General features: G+C 58.8%; 1 long non-coding RNA gene across 1 annotated transcript in view; it reads left to right on the top strand.

Moving 5' to 3' along the window:
• The window catches only part of LOC140387049 (uncharacterized), a 54,647-nt gene that overhangs the window by 8,641 nt on the left and 19,082 nt on the right, over positions 1 to 26,924 (top strand). The gene's annotated exons all lie outside the window — the stretch shown is intronic.

Here is a 26,924-nt window from a genome sequence, read left to right as displayed (position 1 = left end):
GGGGGGGTAGGAGGAGGAGAGAGACTTTGGGGGGGGTAGGAGGAGAGAGACTTTGGGGGGGGTAGGAGGAGAGGGACTTTGGGGGGGTAGGAGGAGAGAGACTTGGGGGGGGGGGGAGGAGAGAGACTTGGGGGGGGGAGGAGGAGAGAGACTTTGGGGGGGGTAGGAGGAGGAGAGAGACTTTGGGGGGGGTAGGAGGAGAGAGACTTTGGGGGGGGTAGGAGGAGAGGGACTTTGGGGGGGTAGGAGGAGAGAGACTTTGGGGGGGGGAGGAGAGAGACTTTGGGGGGGGGGAGGAGGAGGAGAGACTTTGGGGGGGGGAGGAGAGAGACTTTGGGGGGGGTAGGAGGAGGAGAGAGACTTTGGGGGGGGGAGGAGAGAGACTTTGGGGGGGGTAGGAGGAGGAGAGAGACTTGGGGGGGGGGGGGAGGAGGAGAGAGACTTTGGGGGGGGTAGGAGGAGGAGAGAGACTTTGTGGGGGGGGTAGGAGGAGAGAGACTTTGGGGGGGGTAGGAGGAGAGGGACTTTGGGGGGGTAGGAGGAGAGGGACTTTGGGGGGGTAGGAGGAGAGAGACTTTGGGGGGGGGAGGAGAGAGACTTTGGGGGGGGAGGAGGAGGAGAGAGACTTTGGGGGGGGGGGAGGAGGGAGACTTTGGGGGGGGGTAGGAGGAGGAGAGAGACTTTGGGGGGTAGGAGGAGAGAGACCTTGGGGGGGGTAGGAGAGAGACTTTGGGGGGGGTAGGAGGAGGAGAGAGACTTTGGGGGGGGTAGGAGGAGAGAGACTTTGGGGGGGGGAGGAGAGAGACTTTGGGGGGGGAGGAGGAGGAGAGAGACTTTGGGGGGGTAGGAGGAGGAGAGAGACTTTGGGGGGGTAGGAGGAGAGAGACTTTGGGGGGGGGTAGGAGGAGAGGGACTTTGGGGGGGTAGGAGGAGGAGAGAGACTTTGGGGGGGTAGGAGGAGAGAGACTTTGGGGGGGGGGTAGGAGGAGAGAGACTTTGGGGGGGGGTAGGAGGAGAGGGACTTTGGGGGGGTAGGAGGAGAGAGACTTTGGGGGGGGAGGAGAGAGACTTTGGGGGGGGAGGAGAGACACTTTGGGGGGGGGAGGAGGAGGAGAGAGACTTTGGGGGGGGAGGAGAGAGACTTTGGGGGGGGTAGGAGGGAGACTTTGGGGGGGGTAGGAGGAGGAGAGAGACTGGGGGGGGTAGGAGGAGGCGAGAGACTTGGGGGGGGGGGGGGGGGAGGAGAGAGACTTGGGGGGGGGTAGGAGGAGGAGAGAGACTTTGGGGGGGTAGGAGGAGAGAGACTTTGGGGGGGTAGGAGGAGAGGGACTTTGGGGGGGTAGGAGGAGAGAGACTGGGGGGGCGGGAGGAGAGAGACTTTGGGGGGGGGAGGAGGAGGAGAGAGACTTTGGGGGGGGGAGGAGAGAGACTTTGGGGGGGGGGAGGAGGAGGAGAGAGACTTTGGGGGGGGTAGGAGGAGGAGAGAGACTTTGGGGGGGGGGTAGGAGGAGAGGGACTTTTGGGGGGGGAGGAGAGAGACTTGGGGGGGGGGAGGAGAGAGACTTTGGGGGGGGGAGGAGGAGAGAGACTTTGGGGGGGGGAGGAGGAGAGAGACTTTGGGGGGGGTAGGAGGAGGAGAGAGACTTTGGGGGGGGTAGGAGGAGAGGGACTTTTGGGGGGGGAGGAGAGAGACTTTGGGGGGTGGAGGAGGAGGAGAGAGACTTTGGGGGGGGAGGAGGAGAGAGACTTTGGGGGGGGGAGGAGGAGAGAGACTTTGGGGGGGTAGGAGGAGGAGAGAGACTTTGGGGGGGGGAGGAGGAGAGAGACTTTGGGGGGGGTAGGAGGAGAGAGACTTTGGGGGGGGGGGTAGGAGGAGAGAGACTTTGGGGGGGTAGGAGGAGGAGAGAGACTTTGGGGGGGTCGGAGGAGAGAGACTTTGGGGGGGGTAGGAGGAGAGAGACTTTGGGGGGGGGTAGGAGGAGAGAGACTTTGGGGGGGGGGTAGGAGGAGAGAGACTTTGGGGGGGAGGAGGAGGAGAGAGACTTTGGGGGGGGTAGGAGGAGGGGAGAGACTTTGGAGGGGGGGAGGAGGAGAGAGACTTTGGGGGGGGGTAGGAGGAGAGAGAGACTTTGGGGGGAGGAGAGAGACTTTGGGGGAGGAGAGAGACTTTGGGGGGGGAGGAGAGAGACTTTGGGGGGGAGGAGGAGAGAGACTTTGGGGGGGAGGAGGAGAGAGACTTTGGGGGGGAGGAGGAGAGAGACTTTGGGGGGGAGGAGGAGAGAGACTTTGGGGGGGGGTAGGAGGAGGAGAGAGACTTTGGGGGGGGGAGGAGGAGAGACACTTTGGGGGGGAAGGAGGAGAGAGACTTTGGGGGGGAGGAGGAGAGAGACTTTGGGGGGTAGGAGGAGGAGAGAGACTTTGGGGGGGTAGGAGGAGAGGGACTTTGGGGGGTAGGAGGAGAGAGACTTTGGGGGGGAGGAGGAGAGAGACTTTGGGGGGGAGGAGGAGAGAGACTTTGGGGGGGAGGAGGAGAGAGACTTTGGGGGGGAGGAGGAGAGAGACTTTGGGGGGGAGGAGGAGAGAGACTTTGGGGGGGAGGAGGAGAGAGACTTTGGGGGGGGGGAGGAGGAGAGAGACTTTGGGGGGGGGGTAGGAGGAGGAGAGAGACTTTGGGGGGGGGAGGAGGAGAGACACTTTGGGGGGGAAGGAGGAGAGAGACTTTGGGGGGGGAGGAGGAGAGAGACTTTGGGGGGGGGGAGGAGGAGAGAGACTTTGGGGGGTAGGAGGAGGAGAGAGACTTTGGGGGGGTAGGAGGAGAGGGACTTTGGGGGGTAGGAGGAGAGAGACTTTGGGGGGGGGAGGAGAGAGACTTTGGGGGGGGAGGAGAGAGACTTTGGGGGGGGGAGGAGGAGAGAGACTTTGGGGGGGGAGAGGAGAGAGACTTTGGGGGGGGTAGGAGGAGGAGAGAGACTTGGGGGGGGGGGGGGAGGAGGAGGAGAGAGACTTTGGGGGGGTAGGAGGAGAGGGACTTTGGGGGGGTAGGAGGAGAGAGACTTTGGGGGGGGGAGGAGGAGGAGAGAGACTTTGGGGGGGGTAGGAGGAGGAGAGAGACTTTGGGGGGGGGTAGGAGGAGAGGGACTTTTGGGGGTGGAGGAGAGAGACTTGGGGGGGGGGGAGGAGAGAGACTTTGGGGGGGGGAGGAGGAGAGAGACTTTGGGGGGGGTAGGAGGAGGAGAGAGACTTTGGGGGGGGGGTAGGAGGAGAGAGACTTTGGGGGGGGTAGGAGGAGAGAGACTTTGGGGGGGGGTAGGAGGAGAGAGACTTTGGGGGGGTAGGAGGAGGAGAGAGACTTTGGGGGGGTAGGAGGAGAGAGACTTTGGGGGGGGTAGGAGGAGAGAGACTTTGGGGGGGGGTAGGAGGAGAGAGACTTTGGGGGGGGGGGTAGGAGGAGAGAGACTTTGGGGGGGAGGAGGAGGAGAGAGACTTTGGGGGGGGTAGGAGGAGGAGAGAGACTTTGGAGGGGGGTAGGAGGAGAGAGACTTTGGGGGGGGTAGGAGGAGAGAGACTTTTGGGGGGGAGGAGAGAGACTTTGGGGGGAGGAGAGAGACTTTGGGGGGGGAGGAGAGAGACTTTGGGGGGAGGAGGAGAGAGACTTTGGGGGGGAGGAGGAGAGAGACTTTGGGGGGGAGGAGGAGAGAGACTTTGGGGGGGGGGGAGGAGGAGAGAGACTTTGGGGGGGGTAGGAGGAGGAGAGAGACTTTGGGGGGGGAGGAGGAGAGACACTTTGGGGGGGAAGGAGGAGAGAGACTTTGGGGGGGGAGGAGGAGAGAGACTTTGGGGGGGGGGAGGAGGAGAGAGACTTTGGGGGGTAGGAGGAGGAGAGAGACTTTGGGGGGGTAGGAGGAGAGGGACTTTGGGGGGTAGGAGGAGAGAGACTTTGGGGGGGGAGGAGAGAGACTTTGGGGGGGGGGGGAGGAGAGAGACTTTGGGGGGGGGAGGAGGAGAGAGACTTTGGGGGGGGGAGAGGAGGAGAGAGACTTTGGGGGGGGGAGAGGAGAGAGACTTTGGGGGGGTAGGAGGAGGAGAGAGACTTGGGGGGGGGGGGGGGGGGAGGAGGAGAGAGACTTTGGGGGGGGTAGGAGGAGAGGGACTTTGGGGGGGTAGGAGGAGAGAGACTTTGGGGGGGGGAGGAGAGAGACTTTGGGGGGGGGGGTAGGAGGAGAGGGACTTTGGGGGGGGTAGGAGGAGAGAGACTTTGGGGGGGGTAGGAGGAGAGAGACTTTGGGGGGGGGAGGAGAGAGACTTTGGGGGGGGAGGAGGAGGAGAGAGACTTTGGGGGGGGGAGGAGAGAGACTTTGGGGGGGGGGAGGAGAGAGACTTTGGGGGGGGGGAGGAGGAGAGAGACTTTGGGGGGGGGTAGGAGGAGGAGAGAGACTTTGGGGGGGGGAGGAGGAGAGACACTTTGGGGGGGGGAGGAGGAGAGAGACACTTTGGGGGTAGGAGGAGGAGAGAGACACTTTGGGGGTAGGAGGAGAGAGACTTTGGGGGGGGGAAGGAGGAGAGAGACTTTGGGGGGGGAGGAGGAGGAGAGAGACTTTGGGGGGGGGGAGGAGAGAGACTTTGGGGGGGGAGGAGGAGAGAGACTTTGGGGGGGGGTAGGAGGAGGAGAGAGACTTTGGGGGGGGGGAGGAGGAGAGACACTTTGGGGGGGGGAGGAGGAGAGAGACTTTGGGGGGGAGGTGAGAGACTTTGGGGGGGGTAGGAGGAGGAGAGAGACTTTGGGGGGGGGTAGGAGGAGGAGAGAGACTTGGGGGGGGGGGGAGGAGGAGGAGAGAGAATTTGGGGGGTAGGAGGAGGAGAGAGACTGGGGGGGGTAGGAGGAGAGAGACTTTGGGGGGGGTAGGAGGAGAGGGACTTTGGGGGGGTAGGAGGAGAGAGACTTTGGGGGGGGGGAGGAGAGAGACTTTGGGGGGGGGAGGAGGAGGAGAGAGACTTTGGGGGGGGGAGGAGGAGGAGAGAGACTTTGGGGGGGGGAGGAGAGAGACTTTGGGGGGGGTAGGAGGAGGAGAGAGACTTTGGGGGGGGTAGGAGGAGAGGGACTTTGGGGGGGGGGAGGAGAGAGACTTTGGGGGGGGGTAGGAGGAGGAGAGAGACTTTGGGGGGGGGTAGGAGGAGAGAGACTTTGGGGGGGGGAGGAGAGAGACTTTGGGGGGGGGGGAGGAACAAAGAACAAAGAAATGTACAGCACAGGAACAGGCCCTTCGGCCCTCCAAGCCCGTGCCGACCATACTGCCCGACTAAACTACAATCTTCTACACTTCCTGGGTCCGTATCCTTCTATTCCCATCCTATTCATATATTTGTCAAGATGCCCCTTAAATGTCCCTATCGTCCCTGCTTCCACTACCTCCTCCGGTAGTGAGTTCCAGGCACCCACTACCCTCTGCGTAAAAAATTTGCCTCGTACATCTACTCTAAACTTTGCCCCTCTCACCTTAAACCTATGCCCCCTAGTAATTGACCCCTCTACCCTGGGGAAAAGCCTCTGACTATCCACTCTGTCTATGCCCCTCATAATTTTGTATACCTCTATCAGGCCGCCCCTCAACCTCCTTCGTTCCAGTGAGAACAAACCGTGTTTATTCAATCGCTCCTCATAGCTTATGCCCTCCATACCAGGCAACATTCTGGTAAATCTCTTCTCCACCCTCTCTAAAGCCTCCACATCCTTCTGGTAGTGTGGCGACCAGAATTGAACACTATACTCCAAGTGTGGCCTAACTAAGGTTCTATACAGCTGCAACATGACTTGCCAATTCTTATACTCAATGCCCCGGCCAATGAAGGCAAGCATGCCGTATGCCTTCTTGGCTACCTTCTCCACCTGTGTAGCCCCTTTCAGTGATCTGTGGACCTGTACTCCTAGATCTCTTTGACTTTCAATACTCTTGAGGGTTCTACCATTCACTGTATATTCCCTACCTGCATTAGCCCTTCCAAAATGCATTACCTCACATTTGTCCAGGTTAAACTCCATCTGCCATCTCTCCGCCCAAGTCTCCAGACAATCTAAATCCTGCTGTATCCTCAGACAGTCCTCATCGCTATCCGCAATTCCACCAACCTTTGTGTCGTCTGCAAACTTACTAATCAGACCAGTTACATTTTCCTCCAAATCATTTATATATACTACAAAGAGCAAAGGTCCCAGCACTGATCCCTGTGGAACACCACTGGTCACAGCCCTCCAATTAGAAAAGCATCCCTCCATTGCTACCCTCTGCCTTCTATGGCCTAGCCAGTTCTGTATCCACCTTGCCAGTTCACCCCTGATCCCGTGTGACTTCACCTTTTGTACTAGTCTACCATGAGGGACCTTGTGAAAGGCCTTACTGAAGTCCATATAGACAACATCCACTGCCCTACCTGCATCAATCATCTTAGTGACCTCCTCGAAAAACTCTATCAAGTTAGTGAGACACGACCTCCCCTTCACAAAACCGTGCTGCCTCTCACTAATACGTCCATTTGCTTCCAAATGGGAGTAGATCCTGTCTCGAAGAATTCTCTCCAGTAATTTCCCTACCACTGAAGTAAGGCTCACCGGCCTGTAGTTCCCGGGATTATCCCTGCCACCCTTCTTAAACAGAGGAACAACATTGGCTATTCTCCAGTCCTCCGGGACATCCCCTGAAGACAGCGAGGATCCAAAGATTTCTGTCAAGGCCTCAGCAATTTCCTCTCCAGCCTCCTTCAGTATTCTGGGGTAGATCCCATCCGGCCCTGGGGACTTATCTACCTTAATATTTTTTAAGACACCCAACACCTCGTCTTTTTGGATCACAATGTGACCCAGGCTATCTACACCCCCTTCTCCAGACTCAACATCTACCAATTCCTTCTCTTTGGTGAATACTGATGCAAAGTATTCATTTAGTACCTCGCCCATTTCCTCTGGCTCCACACATAGATTCCCTTGCCTATCCTTCAGTGGGCCAACCCTTTCCCTGGCTACCCTCTTGCTTTTTATGTAAGTGTAAAAAGCCTTGGGATTTTCCTTAACCCTATTTGCCAATGACTTTTCATGACCCCTTCTAGCCCTCCTGACTCCTTGCTTAAGTTCCTTCCTACTTTCCTTATATGCCACACAGGCTTCGTCTGTTCCCAGCCTTTTAGCCCTGACAAATGCCTCCTTTTTCTTTTTGACGAGGCCTACAATATCACTCGTCATCGAAGGAGGAGAGAGACTTTGGGGGGGGGGGAGGAGAGAGACTTTGGGGGGGGGGGGAGGAGGAGAGAGACTTTGGGGGGGGTAGGAGGAGGAGAGAGACTTTGGGGGGGGGTAGGAGGAGGAGAGAGACTTTGGGGGGGGGGTAGGAGGAGAGAGACTTTGGGGGGGGGGGTAGGAGGAGAGGGACTTTGGGGGGGTAGGAGGAAAAGAGAGACTTGGGGGGGGGGGGGAGGAGGAGAGAGACTTTGGGGGGGGTAGGAGGAGGAGAGAGACTTTGGGGGGGGAGGAGGAGAGAGACTTTGGGGGGGAGGAGGAGAGAGACTTTGGGGGGGGCAGGAGGAGAGGGACTTTGGGGGGGTAGGAGGAGAGAGACTTTGGGGGGGGAGGAGAGAGACTTTGGGGGGGGAAGGAGGAGGAGAGAGACTTTGGGGGGGGAGGAGAGAGACTTTGGGGGGGGTAGGAGGAGGAGAGAGACTTTGGGGGGGTAGGAGGAGAGAGACTTTGGGGGGGGGAGGAGAGACACTTTGGGGGGGGGAGGAGGAGGAGAGAGACTTTGGGGGGGAGGAGAGAGACTTTGGGGGGGGTAGGAGGAGGAGAGAGACTGGGGGGGGTAGGAGGAGGAGAGAGACTTGGGGGGGGGAGGAGAGAGACTTGGGGGGGGGGTAGGAGGAGGAGAGAGACTTTGGGGGGGGTAGGAGGAGAGAGACTTTGGGGGGGGTAGGAGGAGAGGGACTTTGGGGGGGTAGGAGGAGAGAGACTGGGGGGGCGGGAGGAGAGAGACTTTGGGGGGGGAGGAGGAGGAGAGAGACTTTGGGGGGGGAGGAGAGAGACTTTGGGGGGGGTAGGAGGAGGAGAGAGACTTTGGGGGGGGTAGGAGGAGAGGGGCTTTGGGGGGGTAGGAGGAGAGAGACTTTGGGGGGGGGTAGGAGGAGGAGAGAGACTTTGGGGGGGGTAGGAGGAGAGAGACTTTGGGGGGGGTAGGAGGAGAGGGACTTTGGGGGGGTAGGAGGAGAGAGACTTTGGGGGGGGGGAGGAGAGAGACTTGGGGGGGGGGGGGAGGAGGAGAGAGACTTTGGGGGGGGTAGGAGGAGGAGAGAGACTTTGGGGGGGGTAGGAGGAGAGAGACTTTGGGGGGGGGTAGGAGGAGAGGGACTTTGGGGGGGTAGGAGGAGAGAGACTTTGGGGGGGGGGAGGAGAGAGACTTTGGGGGGGGGAGGAGGAGGAGAGACTTTGGGGGGGGAGGAGAGAGACTTTGGGGGGGGTAGGAGGAGGAGAGAGACTTTGGGGGGGGGAGGAGAGAGACTTTGGGGGGGGTAGGAGGAGGAGAGAGACTTGGGGGGGGGGAGGAGGAGAGAGACTTTGGGGGGGGTAGGAGGAGGAGAGAGACTTTGGGGGGGGGTAGGAGGAGAGAGACTTTGGGGGGGGTAGGAGGAGAGGGACTTTGGGGGGGTAGGAGGAGAGGGACTTTGGGGGGGTAGGAGGAGAGAGACTTTGGGGGGGGGAGGAGAGAGACTTTGGGGGAGGGAGGAGGAGGAGAGAGACTTTGGGGGGGGGGGAGGAGGGAGACTTTGGGGGGGGGTAGGAGGAGGAGAGAGACTTTGGGGGGGGTAGGAGGAGAGAGACTTTGGGGGGGGGAGGAGAGAGACTTTGGGGGGGGAGGAGGAGGAGAGAGACTTTGGGGGGGGTAGGAGGAGGAGAGAGACTTTGGGGGGGGTAGGAGGAGAGAGACTTTGGGGGGGGTAGGAGGAGAGGGACTTTGGGGGGTAGGAGGAGGAGAGAGACTTTGGGGGGGTAGGAGGAGAGAGACTTTGGGGGGGGGTAGGAGGAGAGATACTTTGGGGGGGGGTAGTAGGAGAGGGACTTTGGGGGGGTAGGAGGAGAGAGACTTTGGGGGGGGGAGGAGAGAGACTTTGGGGGGGGAGGAGAGACACTTTGGGGGGGGGAGGAGGAGGAGGAGAGAGACTTTGGGGGGGGAGGAGAGAGACTTTGGGGGGGGTAGGAGGAGGAGAGAGACTGGGGGGGGGGTAGGAGGAGGAGAGAGACTTGGGGGGGGGGGAGGAGAGAGACTTGGGGGGTGTAGGAGGAGGAGAGAGACTTTGGGGGGGTAGGAGGAGAGAGACTTTGGGGGGGTAGGAGGAGAGGGACTTTGGGGGGGTAGGAGGAGAGAGACTTGGGGGGGGGGGGGGGAGGAGAGAGACTTGGGGGGGGGGGGAGGAGGAGAGAGACTTTGGGGGGGGTAGGAGGAGGCGAGAGACTTTGGGGGGGGTAGGAGGAGAGGGACTTTGGGGGGGTAGGAGGAGAGAGACTTTGGGGGGGGGGGAGGAGAGAGACTTTGGGGGGGGGGAGGAGGAGGAGAGACTTTGGGGGGGGGGAGGAGAGAGACTTTGGGGGGGGTAGGAGGAGGAGAGAGACTTTGGGGGGGGGAGGAGAGAGACTTTGGGGGGGGTAGGAGGAGGAGAGAGACTTGGGGGGGGGGGAGGAGGAGAGAGACTTTGGGGGGGGTAGGAGGAGGAGAGAGACTTTGGGGGGGTAGGAGGAGAGAGACTTTGGGGGGGGTAGGAGGAGAGGGACTTTGGGGGGGTAGGAGGAGAGGGACTTTGGGGGGGTAGGAGAAGAGAGACTTTGGGGGGGGGGAGGAGAGAGACTTTGGGGGGGGGAGGAGGAGGAGAGAGACTTTGGGGGGGGGGAGGAGGGAGACTTTGGGGGGGGTAGGAGGAGGAGAGAGACTTTGGGGGGGTAGGAGGAGAGAGACCTTGGGGGGGGTAGGAGAGAGACTTTGGGGGGGGGTAGGAGGAGGAGAGAGACTTGGGGGGGGTAGGAGGAGAGAGACTTTGGGGGGGGGAGGAGAGAGACTTTGGGGGGGGGAGGAGGAGGAGAGAGACTTTGGGGGGGTAGGAGGAGAGGGACTTTGGGGGGGGTAGGAGGAGGAGAGAGACTTTGGGGGGGTAGGAGGAGAGAGACTTTTGGGGGGGGTAGGAGGAGAGAGACTTTGGGGGGGGGGTAGGAGGAGAGGGACTTTGGGGGGGTAGGAGGAGAGAGACTTTGGGGGGGGAGGAGAGAGACTTTGGGGGGGGAGGAGAGAGACTTTGGGGGGGGAGGAGGAGGAGAGAGACTTTGGGGGGGAGGAGAGAGACTTTGGGGGGGTAGGAGGAGAGAGACTTGGGGGGGTGGAGGAGGAGAGAGACTTTGGGGGGGGTAGGAGGAGGAGAGAGACTTGGGGGGGGGGGTAGGAGGAGAGAGACTTTGGGGGGGGTAGGAGGAGAGGGACTTTGGGGGGGTAGGAGGAGAGAGACTTTGGGGGGGAGGAGAGAGACTTTGGGGGGGGGAGGAGGAGGAGAGAGACTTTGGGGGGGGAAGGAGAGAGACTTTGGGGGAGTGTAGGAGGAGGAGAGAGACTTTGGGGGGGGGAGGAGAGAGACTTTGGGGGTGGTAGGAGGAGGAGAGAGACTTGGGGGGGGGGAGGAGGAGAGAGACTTTGGGGGGGGTAGGAGGAGGAGAGAGACTTTGGGGGGGGGTAGGAGGAGAGAGACTTTGGGGGGGGTTAGGAGGAGAGGGACTTTGGGGGGGTAGGAGGAGAGAGACTTTGGGGGGGGAGGAGAGAGACTTTGGGGGGGGAGGAGAGAGACTTTGGGGGGGGGTAGGAGGAGGAGAGAGACTTTGGGGGGGTAGGAGGAGAGAGACTTTGGGGGGGGTAGGAGGAGAGAGACTTTGGGGGGGGGAGGAGGAGGAGAGAGACTTTGGGGGGGGGTAGGAGGAGAGAGACTTTGGGAGGGGGGAGGAGAGAGACTTTGGGGGGGGGGAGGAGGAGGAGAGAGACTTTGGGGGGGTAGGAGGAGGAGAGAGACTTTGGGGGGGTAGGAGGAGAGAGACTTTGGGGGGGGTAGGAGGAGAGGGACTTTGGGGGGGTAGGAGGAGAAAGACTTTGGGGGGGGGAGGAGAGAGACTTTGGGGGGGGGAGGAGAGAGACTTTGGGGGGGGGAGGAGGAGAGACTTTGGGGGGGGGAGGAGGAGGAGAGAGACTTTGGGGGGGGGGGAGGAGAGAGACTTTGGGGGGGGGTAGGAGGAGGAGAGAGACTTGGGGGGGGGGGAGGAGGAGAGAGACTTTGGGGGGGTAGGAGGAGGAGAGAGACTTTGGGGGGGGTAGGAGGAGAGAGACTTGGGGGGGGGGAGGAGGAGAGAGACTTGGGGGGGGGGGGGAGGAGAGAGACTTTGGGGGGGGTAGGAGGAGGAGAGAGACTTTGGGGGGGGTAGGAGGAGAGAGACTTTGGGGGGGGGTAGGAGGAGAGGGACTTTGGGGGGGTAGGAGGAGAGAGACTTTGGGGGGGGGGAGGAGAGAGACTTTGGGGGGGGAGGAGGAGGAGAGAGACTTTGGGGGGGGGGAGGAGAGAGACTTTGGGGGGGGGGTAGGAGGAGGAGAGAGACTTTGGGGGGGGTAGGAGGAGAGAGACTTGGGGGGGGGAGGAGGAGAGAGACTTTGGGGGGGGTAGGAGGAGGAGAGAGACTTTGGGGGGGTAGGAGGAGAGAGACTTTGGGGGGGGTAGGAGGAGAGGGACTTTGGGGGGGTAGGAGGAGAGAGACTTTGGGGGGGGGGAGGAGAGAGACTTTGGGGGGGGGAGGAGGAGGAGAGACTTTGGGGGGGGGGAGGAGAGAGACTTTGGGGGGGGGGTAGGAGGAGGAGAGAGACTTGGGGGGGGGGGGAGGAGAGAGACTTTGGAGGGGGTAGGAGGAGAGAGACTTGGGGGGGGGGGGGGAGGAGGAGAGAGACTTTGGGGGGGGTAGGAGGAGGAGAGAGACTTTGGGGGGGGGTAGGAGGAGAGAGACTTTGGGGGGGTTGGAGGAGAGGGACTTTGGGAGGGTAGGAGGAGAGGGACTTTGGGGGGGTAGGAGGAGAGAGACTTTGGGGGGGGAGGAGAGAGACTTTGGGGGGGGGAGGAGGAGGAGAGAGACTTTGGGGGGGGAGGAGGGAGACTTTGGGGGGGGTAGGAGGAGGAGAGAGACTTTGGGGGGGTAGGAGGAGAGAGACTTTGGGGGGGGGGGTAGGAGAGAGACTTTGGGGGGGGGTAGGAGGAGGAGAGAGACTTTGGGGGGGGTAGGAGGAGGAGAGAGACTTTGGGGGGGGGGGTAGGAGGAGAGAGACTTTGGGGGGGGGGGAGGAGAGAGACTTTGGGGGGGGAGGAGGAGGAGAGAGACTTTGGGGGGGGGAGGAGGAGGAGAGAGACTTTGGGGGGGGTAGGAGGAGGAGAGAGACTTTGGGGGGGGTAGGAGGAGAGAGACTTTGGGGGCGGGTAGGAGGAGAGGGACTTTGGGGGGTAGGAGGAGGAGAGAGACTTTGGGGGGGGTAGGAGGAGAGAGACTTTGGGGGGGGGTAGGAGGAGAGGGACTTTGGGGGGGTAGGAGGAGAGAGACTTTGGGGGGGGGAGGAGAGAGACTTTGGGGGGGGAGGAGGAGAGAGACTTTGGGGGGGGGAGGAGAGAGACTTTGGGGGGGGGTAGGAGGAGGAGAGATACTTTGGGGGGTAGGAGGAGAGAGACTTGGGGGGGGTGGAGGAGGAGAGAGACTTTGGGGGGGTAGGAGGAGGAGAGAGACTTGGGGGGGGGGGTTAGGAGGAGAGAGACTTTGGGGGGGGGTAGGAGGAGAGGGACTTTGGGGGGGTAGGAGGAGAGAGACTTTGGGGGGGTAGGAGGAGAGAGACTTTGGGGGGGGAGGAGAGAGACTTTGGGGGGGGGGAGGAGGAGGAGAGAGACTTTGGGGGGGGAAGGAGAGAGACTTTGGGGGAGTGTAGGAGGAGGAGAGAGACTTTGGGGGGGGGGAGAGAGACTTTGGGGGTGGTAGGAGGAGGAGAGAGACTTGGGGGGGGGGAGGAGGAGAGAGACTTTGGGGGGGTAGGAGGAGGAGAGAGACTTTGGGGGGGGTAGGAGGAGAGAGACTTTGGGGGGGGTAGGAGGAGAGGGACTTTGGGGGGGTAGGAGGAGAGAGACTTTGGGGGGGGAGGAGAGAGACTTTGGGAGGGGAGGAGGAGGAGAGAGACTTTGGGGGGGGGAGGAGAGAGACTTTGGGGGGGGGGTAGGAGGAGGAGAGAGACTTTGGGGGGGGTAGGAGGAGAGAGACTTTGGGGGGGGGAGGAGAGAGACTTTGGGGGGGTAGGAGGAGGAGAGAGACTTTGGGGGGGGGTAGGAGGAGAGAGACTTTGGGAGGGGGGAGGAGAGAGACTTGGGGGGGGGGGGAGGAGGAGGAGAGAGACTTTGGGGGGGGGTAGGAGGAGGAGAGAGACTTTGGGGGGGGTAGGAGGAGAGAGACTTTGGGGGGGGTAGGAGGAGAGGGACTTTGGGGGGGTAGGAGGAGAGAGACTTTGGGGGGGGGGAGGAGAGAGACTTTTGGGGGGGGAGGAGAGAGACTTTGGGGGGGAGGAGGAGGAGAGAGACTTTGGGGGGGGGAGGAGAGAGACTTTGGGGGGGGGTAGGAGGAGGAGAGAGACTTGGGGGGGGGGGAGGAGGAGAGAGACTTTGGGGGGGTAGGAGGAGGAGAGAGACTTTGGGGGGGGTAGGAGGAGAGAGACTTTGGGGGGGGTAGGAGGAGAGGGACTTTGGGGGGGTAGGAGGAGAGAGACTTTGGGGGGGGGAGGAGGAGGAGAGAGACTTTGGGGGGGGGGAGGAGAGAGACTTTGGGGGGGGTAGGAGGAGGAGAGAGACTTTGGGGGGGTAGGAGGAGAGAGACTTGGGGGGTGGGGGGGAAGGAGGAGAGAGACTTTGGGGGGGGTAAGAGGAGGAGAGAGACTTTGGGGGGGGTAGGAGGAGAGAGACTTTGGGGGGGGTAGGAGGAGAGGGACTTTGGGGGGGTAGGAGGAGAGAGACTTTGGGGGGGGGAGGAGAGAGACTTTGGGGGGAGGAGGAGGAGAGAGACTTTGGGGGGGGGAGGAGAGAGACTTTGGGGGGGGGTAGGAGGAGGAGAGAGACTTTGGGGGGTAGGAGGAGAGAGACTTGGGGGGGGGGGAGGAGGAGAGAGACTTTGGGGGGGGTAGGAGGAGGAGAGAGACTTTGGGGGGGGGTAGGAGGAGAGGGACTTTGGGGGGGTAGGAGGAGAGAGACTTTGGGGGGGGGAGGAGAGAGACTTTGGGGGGGGAGGAGGAGAGAGACTTTGGGGGGGGGAGGAGAGAGACTTTGGGGGGGGGTAGGAGGAGGAGAGATACTTTGGGGGGTAGGAGGAGAGAGACTTGGGGGGGGTGGAGGAGGAGAGAGACTTTGGGGGGGTAGGAGGAGGAGAGAGACTTGGGGGGGGGGGGGGTAGGAGGAGAGAGACTTTGGGGGGGGGTAGGAGGAGAGGGACTTTGGGGGGGTAGGAGGAGAGAGACTTTGGGGGGGTAGGAGGAGAGAGACTTTGGGGGGGGAGGAGAGAGACTTTGGGGGGGGGGAGGAGGAGGAGAGAGACTTTGGGGGGGGAAGGAGAGAGACTTTGGGGGAGTGTAGGAGGAGGAGAGAGACTTTGGGGGGGGGGGAGAGAGACTTTGGGGGTGGTAGGAGGAGGAGAGAGACTTGGGGGGGGGGGAGGAGGAGAGAGACTTTGGGGGGGGTAGGAGGAGGAGAGAGACTTTGGGGGGGGTAGGAGGAGAGAGACTTTGGGGGGGGTAGGAGGAGAGGGACTTTGGGGGGGTAGGAGGAGAGAGACTTTGGGGGGGGGAGGAGAGAGACTTTGGGAGGGGAGGAGGAGGAGAGAGACTTTGGGGGGGGAGGAGAGAGACTTTGGGGGGGGGGTAGGAGGAGGAGAGAGACTTTGGGGGGGGTAGGAGGAGAGAGACTTTGGGGGGGGGAGGAGAGAGACTTTGGGGGGGTAGGAGGAGGAGAGAGACTTTGGGGGGGGTAGGAGGAGAGAGACTTTGGGAGGGGGGAGGAGAGAGACTTGGGGGGGGGGGGGAGGAGGAGGAGAGAGACTTTGGGGGGGGGTAGGAGGAGGAGAGAGACTTTGGGGGGGGTAGGAGGAGAGAGACTTTGGGGGGGGTAGGAGGAGAGGGACTTTGGGGGGGTAGGAGGAGAGAGACTTTGGGGGGGGGGAGGAGAGAGACTTTTGGGGGGGGAGGAGAGAGACTTTGGGGGGGGAGGAGGAGGAGAGAGACTTTGGGGGGGGGAGGAGAGAGACTTTGGGGGGGGGTAGGAGGAGGAGAGAGACTTGGGGGGGGGGAGGAGGAGAGAGACTTTGGGGGGGTAGGAGGAGGAGAGAGACTTTGGGGGGGGTAGGAGGAGAGAGACTTTGGGGGGGGTAGGAGGAGAGGGACTTTGGGGGGGTAGGAGGAGAGAGACTTTGGGGGGGGAGGAGGAGGAGAGAGACTTTGGGGGGGGGGAGGAGAGAGACTTTGGGGGGGGTAGGAGGAGGAGAGAGACTTTGGGGGGGTAGGAGGAGAGAGACTTGGGGGGTGGGGGGGAAGGAGGAGAGAGACTTTGGGGGGGGTAAGAGGAGGAGAGAGACTTTGGGGGGGGGTAGGAGGAGAGAGACTTTGGGGGGGGTAGGAGGAGAGGGACTTTGGGGGGGTAGGAGGAGAGAGACTTTGGGGGGGGGAGGAGAGAGACTTTGGGGGGAGGAGGAGGAGAGAGACTTTGGGGGGGGGAGGAGAGAGACTTTGGGGGGGGGAGGAGAGAGACTTTGGGGGGGGGGTAGGAGGAGGAGAGAGACTTTGGGGGGTAGGAGGAGAGAGACTTGGGGGGGGGGAGGAGGAGAGAGACTTTGGGGGGGGTAGGAGGAGGAGAGAGACTTTGGGGGGGGTAGGAGGAGAGAGACTTCGGGGGGGGGTAGGAGGAGAGGGACTTTGGGGGGGGGTAGGAGGAGAGGGACTTTGGGGGGGTAGGAGGAGAGAGACTTTGGGGGGGGGGGGGGAGGAGAGAGACTTTGGGGGGGAGGAGGAGGAGAGAGACTTTGGGGGGAGGAGGAGAGAGACTTTGGGGGGGGGAGGAGGAGGAGAGAGACTTTGGGGGGGGGAGGAGGAGGAGAGAGACTTTGGGGGGGGAGGAGGAGGAGAGAGACTTTGGGGGGGGAGGAGAGACTTGGGGGGGGGGGGGGAGGAGAGAGACTTTGGGGGGGGGGGAGGAGAGAGACTTTGGGGGGGGGGAGGAGAGAGACTTTGGGGGGGGGAGGAGAGAGACTTTGGGGGGGAGGAGAGAGACTTTGGGGGGGAGGAGAGAGACTTTGGGGGGGAGGAGAGAGACTTTGGGGGGGAGGAGAGAGACTTTGGGGGGTGGAGGAGAGACTTTGGGGGGGGGGAGGAGGAGAGAGACTTTGGGGCGGGAGGAGGAGAGAGACTTTGGGGGGGGAGGAGAGAGACTTTGGGGGGTGGAGGAGAGAGACTTTGGGAGGGGGAGGAGAGAGACTTTGGGGGGGAGGAGGAGGGAGACTTTGGGGGGGGGAGGAGGAGGAGGAGAGATACTTTTGGGGGAGAGGAGGAGAGAGACTTGGGGGGGGGGTGGAGAGGAGGAGAGACTTTGGGGGGGAGGAGGAGGAGAGAGACTTTGGGGGGGGGAGGAGGAGAGAGACTTTGGGGGGGGAGGAGGAGAGAGACTTTGGGGGGGGGGGAGGAGAGAGACGTTGGGGGATAGGGAAGGAGAGAGACTTTGGGGGGGGAGGAGGAGAGAGACTTTGGGGGGGGGAGGAGGAGAGACTTTGGGGGGAGGAGGAGGAGAGAGACTTTGGGGGGGGAGGATGCGAGAGACTTTGGGGGGGGAGGAGGAGGAGAGAGACTTTGGGGGGGGGGGAGGAGAAGGAGAGAGACTGGGGGGGGGAGAAGGAGAGAGACTTTGGGGGGGGGAGGATGAGAGAGACTTTGGGGGGGAGGAGGAGAGAGACTTTGGGGGGGGGAGGAGGAGAGAGACTTGGGGGGGGGGGGAGGAGGAGAGAGACTTGGGGGGGGGGGGAGGAGGAGAGAGACTTGGGGGGGGGGGGGAGGAGGAGAGAGACTTGGGGGGGGGGGGAGGAGAGAAACTTTGGGGGGGGAGGAGGAGGAGAGAGACTTGGGGGGGGGGGGGGGGAGGAGAGAGACTTGGGGGGGGGGGGGGGGAGAGGAGGAGAGAGACTTGGGGGGGGGGGGAGGAGGAGAGAGACTTGGGGGGGGGGGGAGGAGGAGAGAGACTTTGGGGGGGGAGGAGAGAGACTGGGTGGGAAGAGGAGAGAGACTTTGAACATAGAACATAGAAAATACAGCACAGAACAGGCCCTTCGGCCCACGATGTTGTGCCGAACCTTTGTCCTAGATTAATCATAGATTATCATTGAATTTACAGTGCAGGAGGAGGCCATTCGGCCCTTTGAGTCTGCACCGGCTCTTGGAAAGAGCACCCTACCCAAACTCAACACCTCCACCCAATACCAAGGGCAATTTTGGACATTTAGGGCAATTTATCATTGGCCAATTCACCTAACCCGCACATCTTTGGACTGTGGGAGGAAACCGGAGCACCCGGAGGAAACCCACGCACACACGGGGAGGATGTGCAGACTCCGCACAGACAATGACCCAAGCTCGAATCGAACCTGGGACCCTGGAGCTGAGAAGCAATTGTGCTATCCACAATGCTACCGTGCTACACCCCAGCAAAAAAATCTACACTATATCATTTTACCGTAATCCATGTACCTATCCAATATCTGCTTGAAGGTCCCTAATGTTTCCGACTCAGCTACTTCCACAGGCAGTGCATTCCATGCCCCCACTACTCTCTGGGTAAAGAACCTACCTCTGATATCCCTCCTATATCTTCCACCTTTCACCTTAAATTTATGTCCCCTTGTAAATGGTTTGTTCCACCCGGGGAAAAAGAGAGACTTTGGGAGTGGGGGGGGGGGGGAGGAGGAGAGAGACTTTGGGGGGGGGGAGGAGGAGAGAGACTTTGGGGGGGGGGGAAGAGGAGAGAGACTTTGGGGGGGGGGGGAGGAGGAGAGAGACTTTGGGGGGGGGGAGGAGGAGAGAGACTTTGGGGGGGGGGAGGAGGAGAGAGACTTTGGGGGGGGAGGAGGAGAGAGACTTTGGGGGGGGGAGGAGGAGAGAGACTTTGGGGGGGGGGAGGAGGAGAGAGACTTTGGGGGGGGGAGGAGGAGAGAGACTTTGGGGGGGGGGAGGAGGAGAGAGACTTTTGGGGGGGGGAGGAGGAGAGAGACTTTGGGGGGGAGGAGGAGAGAGACTTTGGGGGGGGGGAGGAGGAGAGAGACTTTGGGGGGGGGGGGAGGAGGAGAGAGACTTTGGGGGGGGGAGGAGGAGAGAGACTTTGGGGGGGGGGGAGGAGGAGAGAGACTTTGGGGGGGGAGGAGGAGAGAGACTTGGGGGAGGAGGAGAGAGACTTGGGGGTGGGGGGAGGAGGAGAGAGACTTGGGGGGGGGAGGAGAGAGACTTGGGGGGGGGGGGGAGGAGGAGAGAGACTTTGGGGGGGGGTAGGAGGAGAGACTTTGGGGGGGGTAGGAGGAGAGGGACTTTGGGGGGGTAGGAGGAGAGAGACTTTGGGGGGGGAGGAGAGAGACTTTGGGGGGGGAGGAGAGAGACTTTTGGGGGGGGAGGAGAGAGACTTTGGGGGGGGGAGGAGAGAGACTTTGGGGGGGAGGAGAGAGACTTTGGGGGGGGAGGAGAGAGACTTTGGGGGGGGAGGAGAGAGACTTTGGGGGGTGGAGGAGAGAGACTTTGGGGGGGAGGAGGAGGAGAGAGACTTTGGGGGGGAGGAGGAGAGAGACTTTGGGGGGGGGGAGGAGGAGGAGGAGAGATACTTTTGGGGGACTTTGGGGGGGGGAGGAGGAGAGAGACTTTGGGGGGGGGAGGAGGAGAGAGACTTTGGGGGGGGGAGGAGGAGAGAGACTTTGGGGGGGGAGGAGGAGAGAGACTTTGGGGGGAGGAGGAGGAGAGAGGCTTTGGGGGGGGAGGAGGAGGAGAGAGACTTTGGGGGGGGGGGAGGAGAGACTTTGGGGGGGGAGGAGAGAGACTTTGGGGGGGAGGAGAGAGACTTTGGGGGGGGAGGAGAGAGACTTTGGGGGGGGAGGAGAGAGACTTTGGGGGGGGAGGAGAGAGACGTTGGGGGGGGAGGAGAGAGACGTTGGGGGGGGAGGAGAGAGACTTTGGGGGGGGAGGAGAGAGACTTTGGGGGGGGAGGAGAGAGACTTTGGGGGGGGAGGAGAGAGACTTTGGGGGGGGAGGAGAGAGACTGTGGGGGGAGGAGAGAGACTTTGGGGGGGGAGGAGAGAGACTTTGGGGGGGGAGGAGAGAGACTTTGGGGGGGGAGGAGAGAGACTTTGGGGGGGGAGGAGAGAGACTTTGGGGGGGGAGGAGAGAGACTTTGGGGGGGGAGGAGAGAGACTTTGGGGGGGGAGGAGAGAGACTTTGGGGGGGGAGGAGAGAGACTTTGGGGGGGGAGGAGAGAGACTTTGGGGGGGGAGGAGAGAGACTTTGGGGGGGGAGGAGAGAGACTTTGGGGGGGGAGGAGAGAGACTTTGGGGGGGGAGGAGAGAGACTTTGGGGGGTGGAGGAGAGAGACTTTGGGGGGGAGGAGGAGGAGAGAGACTTTGGGGGGGAGGAGGAGAGAGACTTTGGGGGAGGGAGGAGGAGGAGGAGAGATACTTTTGGGGGACTTTGGGGGGGGAGGAGGAGAGAGACTGGGGGGGGGAGGAGGAGAGAGACTTTGGGGGGGGGAGGAGGAGAGAGACTTTGGGGGGGGAGGAGGAGAGAGACTTTGGGGGGGGGAGGAGGAGAGAGACTTGGGGGAGGAGGAGAGAGACTTGGGGGGGGGGGGGAGGAGGAGAGAGACTTGGGGGGGGGGAGGAGGAGGAGAGAGACTTTGGGGGGGGGGTAGGAGGAGAGACTTTGGGGGGGGGGTAGGAGGAGAGGGACTTTGGGGGGGTAGGAGGAGAGAGACTTTGGGGGGGGGAGGAGAGAGACTTTGGGGGGGGGAGGAGGAGGAGAGAGACTTTGGGGGGAGGAGGAGGAGAGAGACTTTGGGGGGGGAGGAGGAGGAGAGAGACTTGGGGGGGGGGGGGGGAGGAGGAGAGAGACTTTGGGGGGGAGGAGGAGAGAGACTTTGGGGGGGGGGGAGGAGGAGAGAGACTTTGGGGGGGGGGAGGAGGAGAGAGACTTTGGGGGGAGGGGAGGAGGAGAGAGACTTTGGGGGGAGGAGGAGGAGAGAGACTTGGGGGGGGCGGGGGGGAGGACAGAGACTTTGGGGGGGGAGGAGGAGGAGAGAGACTTTGGGGGGGGAGAGAGACTTTGGGGTGGAGGAGGAGGAGAGAGACTGGGGGGGGGGAGGAAGAGAGAGACTTTGGGGGGAGGAGGAGAGAGACTTTGGGGGGGGAGGAGAGAGACTGGGTGGGAAGAGGAGAGAGACTTTGAACATAGAACATAGAAAATACAGCACAGATCAGGCCCTTCGGCCCACGATGTTGTGCCGAACCTTTGTCCTAGATTAATCATAGATTATCATTGAATTTACAGTGCAGAAGGAGGCCATTCGGCCCTTTGAGTCTGCACCGGCTCTTGGAAAGAGCACCCTACCCAAACTCAACACCTCCACCCAACACCAAGGGCAATTTTGGACATTTAGGGCAATTTATCATTGGCCAATTCACCTAACCCGCACATCTTTGGACTGTGGGAGGAAACCGGAGCACCCGGAGGAAACCCACGCACACACGGGGAGGATGTGCAGACTCCGCACAGACAGTGACCCAAGCTGGAATCCAACCTGGGACCCTGGAGCTGAGAAGCAATTGTGCTATTCACAATGCTACCGTGCTACACCCCAGCAAAAAAATCTACACTATATCATTTTACCGTAATCCATGTACCTATCCAATATCTGCTTGAAGGTCCCTAATGTTTCCGACTCAGCTACTTCCACAGGCAGTGCATTCCATGCCCCCACTACTCTCTGGGTAAAGAACCTACCTCTGATATCCCTCCTATATCTTCCACCTTTCACCTTAAATTTATGTCCCCTTGTAATGGTTTGTTCCACCCGGGGAAAAAGTCTCTGACTGTCTTATCTATTCCCCTGATCATCTTATAAACCTCTATCAAGTCGCCCCTCATCCTTCTCCGTTCTAATGAGAAAAGGCCTAGCACCCTCAACCTTTCCTCGTAAGACCTACTCCCATTTCAGGCAACATCCTGGTAAATCTTCTTTGCACCTTTTCCAAAGCTTCCACATCCTTCCTAAAATGAGGCGACCAGAACTGTACACAGTACTCCAAATGTGGCCTTACCAAAGTTTTGTACAGCTGCATCATCACCTCACGGCTCTTAAATTCAATCCCTCTGTTAATGAACGCGAGCACACCATAGGCCTTCTTCACAGCTCTATCCACTTGAGTGGCAACTTTCAAAGATGTATGAACATAGACCCCAAGATCTCTCTGCTCCTCCACATTGCCAAGAACTCTACCGTTAACCCTGTATTCCGCATTCATATTTGTCCTTCCAAAATGGACAACCTCACACTTTTCAGGGTTAAACTCCATCTGCCACTTAGCCCAGCTCTGTATCCTATCTATGTCTCTTTGCAGCCGACAACAGCCCTCCTTACTATCCACAACTCCACCAATCTTCGTATCGTCTGCAAATTTACTGACCCACCCTTCAACTCCCTCATCCAAGTCATTAATGAAAATCACAAACAGCAGAGGACCCAGAACTGATCCCTGCGGTACGCCACTGGTAACTGGGATCCAGGCTGAATATTTGCCATCCACCACCACTCTGACTTCTATCGGTTAGCCAGTTCGTTATCCAACTGGCCAAATTTCCCACTATCCCATGCCTCCTTACTTTCTGCATAAGCCTACCATGGGGAACTTTATCAAATGCCTTACTAAAATCCATGTACACTACATCCACTGCTTTACCTTCATCCACATGCTTGGTCACCTCCTCAAAGAATTCAATAAGACTTGTGAGGCAAGACCTACCCCTCACAAATCCGTGCTGACTATCCCTAATCAAGCAGTGTCTTTCCAGATGCTCAGAAATCCTATCCTTCAGTACCCTTTCCATTACTTTGCCTACCACCGAAGTAAGACTAACTGGCCTGTAATTCCCAGGGTTATCCCTCGTCCCTTTTTTGAACAGGGGCACGACATTCGCCACTCTCCAATCCCCTGGTACCACCCCTGTTGACAGTGAGGACGAAAAGATCATTGCCAACAGCTCTGCAATTTCATCTCTTGCTTCCCATAGAATCCTTGGATATATCCCGTCAGGCCCGGGGGACTTGTCTATCCTCAAGTTTTTCAAAATGCCCAACACATCTTCCTTCCTAACAAGTATTTCCTCGAGCTTACCAATCTGTTTCACACTGTCCTCTCCAACAATATCGCCCCTCTCATTTGTAAATACAGAAGAAAAGTACTCGTTCAAGACCTCTCCTATCTCTTCAGACTCTACACAATCTCCCGCTACTGTCCTTGATCGGACCTACCCTCGCTCTAGTCATTCTCATATTTCTCACATATGTGTAAAAGGCCTTGGGGTTTTCCTTGATCCTACCCGCCAAAGATTGTTCATGCCCTCTCTTAGCTCTCCTAATCCCTTTCTTCAGTTCCCTCCTGGCTATCTTGTATCCCTCCAATGCCCTGTCTGAACCTTGTTTCCTCAGCGTTACATAAGTCACCTTTTCCTCTTAACAAGACATTCAACCTCTCTTGTCAACCATGGTTCCCTCACTCAACCATCTCTTCCCTGCCTGACAGGGACATACATATCAAGGACACGTAGCACCTGTTCCTTGAACAAGTTCCACATTTCACTTGTATCCTTCCCTGTCAGCCTATGTTCCCAACTTATGCACTTCAATTCTTGTCTGACAACATCGTATTTACCCTTCCCCCAATTGTAAACCTTGCCCTGTTGCACGTACCTATCCCTCTCCATTACTAAAGTGAAAGTCACAGAATTGTGGTCACTATCTCCAAAATGCTCCCCCACTAACAAATCTATCACTTGCCCTGGTTCATTACCCAGTACTAAATCCAATATTGCCCCTCCTCTGGTCGGACAATCTACATACTGTGTTAGAAAAGCTTCCTGGACACACTGCACAAACACCACCCCATCCAAACTATTTGATCTAAAGAGTTTCCACTCAATATTTGGGAAGTTAAAGCCGCCCATGACTACTACCCTATGACTTCTGCGCCTTTCCAAAATCTGTTTCCCAATCTGTTCCTCCACATCTCTGCTACTATTGGGGGGCCTATAGAAAACTCCTAACAAGGTGACTGCTCCTTTCCTATTTCTGACTTCAACCCATACTACCTCAATAGGGTGATACTCCTCGAACTGCCTTTCTGCAGCTGTTATACTATCTCTAATTAATAATGCCACCCCCCCACCTCTTTTACCACCCTCCCTAATCTTATTGAATCGTCTATAACCAGGGACCTCCAACAACCATTTCTGCCCCTCTTCTATCCAAGTTTCCGTGATGGCCACCACATCGTAGTCCCAAGTACCGATCCATGCCTTAAGTTCACCCACCTTATTCCTGATGCTTCTTGCGTTGAAGTATACACACTTCAACCCATCTCCATGCCTGCAAGTACTCTCCTTTGTCAGTGTTCCCTTCCCCACTGCCTCATTACATGCTTTGGCATCCTGAATATCGGCTACCTTAGTTGCTGGACTACAAATCCGGTTCCCATTCCCCTGCCAAATTAGTTTAAACCCTCCCGAAGAGTACTAGAAAACCTCCCTCCCAGGATATTGGTGCCCCTCTGGTTCAGATGCAACCCGTCCTGCTTGTACAGGTCCCACCTTCCCCAGAATGCGCTCCAATTATCCAAATACCTGAAGCCCTCCCTCCTACACCATTCCTGCAGCCACATGTTCAGCTGCACTCTCTCCCTATTCCTAGCCTCGCTATCACGTGGCACCGGCAACAAACCAGAGATGACAACTCTGTCTGTCCTGGCTTTTAACTTCCAGCCTAACTCCCTAAACTTGTTTATTACCTCCACACCCCTTTTCCTACCTACGTCGTTGGTACCAATGTGCACCACGACTTCTGGCTGCTCACCCTCCCCCTTAAGGATCCTGAAGACACGATCCGAGACATCCCTGGCCCTGGCACCCGGGAGGCAACATACCTTCCGGGAGTCTCGCTCGCGACCACAGAATCTCCTATCTATTCCCCTAACCATTGAATCTCCTACAACTATTGCTTTTCTATTCTCCCCCCTTCCCTTCTGAGCCCCAGAGCCAGACTCAGTGCCAGAGACCTGACCGCTAGGCCCTTCCCCCGGTAGGTCATCCCCAACAGCATCCAAAACGGTATACTTGTTTTGAAGGGGAACGGCCACGAGGGATCCCTGCACTGTCTGCCTGTTTGTTTTTTTCCCCCTGACTGTAACCCAGCTATTCTTGTCCTGTACCTTGGGTGTGGTTACCTCCCTGTAACTCTTCTCAATCACCCCCTCTGCCTCCCGGATGATCCGAAGTTCATCCAGCTTCAGCTCCAGTTCCCTAACACGGTCTTTGAGGAGCTGGAGTTGGGTGCACTTCCCGCAGGTATAGTCAGCGGGGACACCAGTGGTATCCCTCACCACCCACATCCTACAGGAGGAGCATGCAACTGGCCTAGCCTCCATCCCCTCTTACCTTTCAGAATATAGCTGCCGTGTGGACTAACTAGATCTCCGCCCTCCGACTCTGCTCCCAGTCAGCTACACTTTCTGTAAACTCCTGGCTCTCTTCACACTCTTTGTGGAAATGTTGGAAACAAAATGAAAGGAGCACCGTACTCCCTCCTCACCTAACTCCCTCGGTCACCAAACTCTTACTATAGCACTCAAAAAGCAGCAAATTCAGCACTCAGTGCAAAAACTTTGGGGGGGATAGAGGAGAGGAGAGAGACTTTGGGGGGGGGGGGAGAGGAGAGAGACTTTGGGGGGGGGTGAGGAGAGAGACTGGGGGGGGGAAGAGGAGAGAGACATTGGGGGGGATAGAGGAGAGAGACTTTGGGGGGGGAGAGAGGAGAGAGACTTTGGGGGGGGGAGAGAGGAGAGAGACTTTGGGGGGGGAGAGAGGAGAGAGACTTTGGGGGGGGGAAGAGAGACTTTGGGGGGGGAGAGAGGAGAGAGACTTGGGGGGGGGGGGGAGAGGAGAGAGACTTGGGGGGGTGAGGAGAGAGACTGGGGGGGGGGAAGAGGAGAGAGACTGGGGGGGGAAGAGGAGAGAGACATTGGGGGGGGATAGAGGAGAGAGACTTTGGGGGGGTGAGAGAGGAGAGAGACTTTGGGGGGGGAGAGAGACTTTGGGGGGGGAAGAGAGGAGAGAGACTTTGGGGGGGGAGAGAGACTTTGGGGGGTGGCACGAGGAGAGAGACTTGGGGGGGAGGGGGGGTGGCACGAGGAGAGAGACTTGGGGGGGGGGGGAGAGGAGAGAGCCTTGGGGGGGGGGGGAGAGGAGAGAGACTTGGGGGGGGGGGGGGGAGATAGAGGACAGAGACTTTGGGGGGGAGAGGGACTGAGGGAGGGGGGAGAGAGGGACTGATGGAAGGGGGGAGAGGGACTGAGGGAGGGGGGGAGAGAAGGACTGAGGGGGAGAAGAGGTGTGAATGGTCAGTGTGGGACCACGAGGGTGGACAGTGGGGCTCGTCCCTGAGGGGGGGCAGGAGGGTGTCTGAAAGGGGCAGTTGGTGTAGGATGGGGAATGATCAGTCGTGGAGAAATTGTTCTCTTTGTGAATTGCTTGGAATGAGGGAGTGCAGATTTCAGATGATTGGCAGAAGAAGCAGAAGTGATTTGCGCAAAAATGTTTTCAGACAGTGAGATGTGTGTGGCGGAGGCAGGTACAATAGAGGTGATAAAGAGGGATTGTGAGATTTATTGGCGGGGGGTGTGGATAGAAATTGAGTGAGAGCTGCAGATGCTGGAGGGGAGCAAGTGGAACGCAACTGGGGTGGGAGAGTGAGAGATGGGAAATAGAGGGCCAGGACCAGAAGGATGTGGTTATTTCACTAAAGTGGATCTGAGACAGCTGCGTACAAAGGTTTATGTACATATTTGGAACTAAAATAATTTTGTTGTGAAGGCTCTAGAGTTTCTTCAGTCACTTTTAAATTTCCCCAATCATTTCCAGACATTTATCCATAAACTTCCTCTAAAATACTTCTAATATGTTACAGGAATATGTAGACTTGATTGTATAAAGTAAGAAGTCTTACAACACCAGGTTAAAGTCCAACAGGTTTGTTTCGATGTCACTAGCTTTTGGAGCACTGCTCCTTCCTCAGGTGGTTCCTTCACCTGAGGAAGCAGCAGCACTCCGAAAGCTAGTGACATTGAAACAAACCTGTTGGACTTTAACCTGGTGTTGTAAGACTTCTTACTGTGCCCACCCCAGTCCAACGCCGGCATCTCCACATCATGATTGTATAAGACAGTTGTTGATTTAAAGGGATTTTAAATATTGGTATTGGTCTAGATTCTGATTTAACCTAACTGACATTCAAGTCAAACCACATAAAACAATAAGAACGCTCCCTTCATTGTTTGGAATGTGATATGGTTGCCATGGATGACCGATCATGATTGCTGTGTAATTCTGACAGATTATCAATGCAGTGACGTGTTTGTGATTTAAGGTTTATGAGGCACAACACGGGTCAGTCACTTGTCACAAAACAAAATCCTGTTTACAGGAAATCTGAAGTGAACATAGAAAATGCTGTATTTCCAGTACTTTTATGTT

Source organism: Scyliorhinus torazame, chromosome 12 (assembly GCF_047496885.1).
Source record: "Scyliorhinus torazame isolate Kashiwa2021f chromosome 12, sScyTor2.1, whole genome shotgun sequence".
In the NCBI taxonomy this organism is placed as follows: domain Eukaryota; kingdom Metazoa; phylum Chordata; class Chondrichthyes; order Carcharhiniformes; family Scyliorhinidae; genus Scyliorhinus; species Scyliorhinus torazame.
The sequence above is the reverse complement of the archived record's forward strand: the minus strand, read 5'-3'. Positions and strand labels throughout refer to the sequence as shown.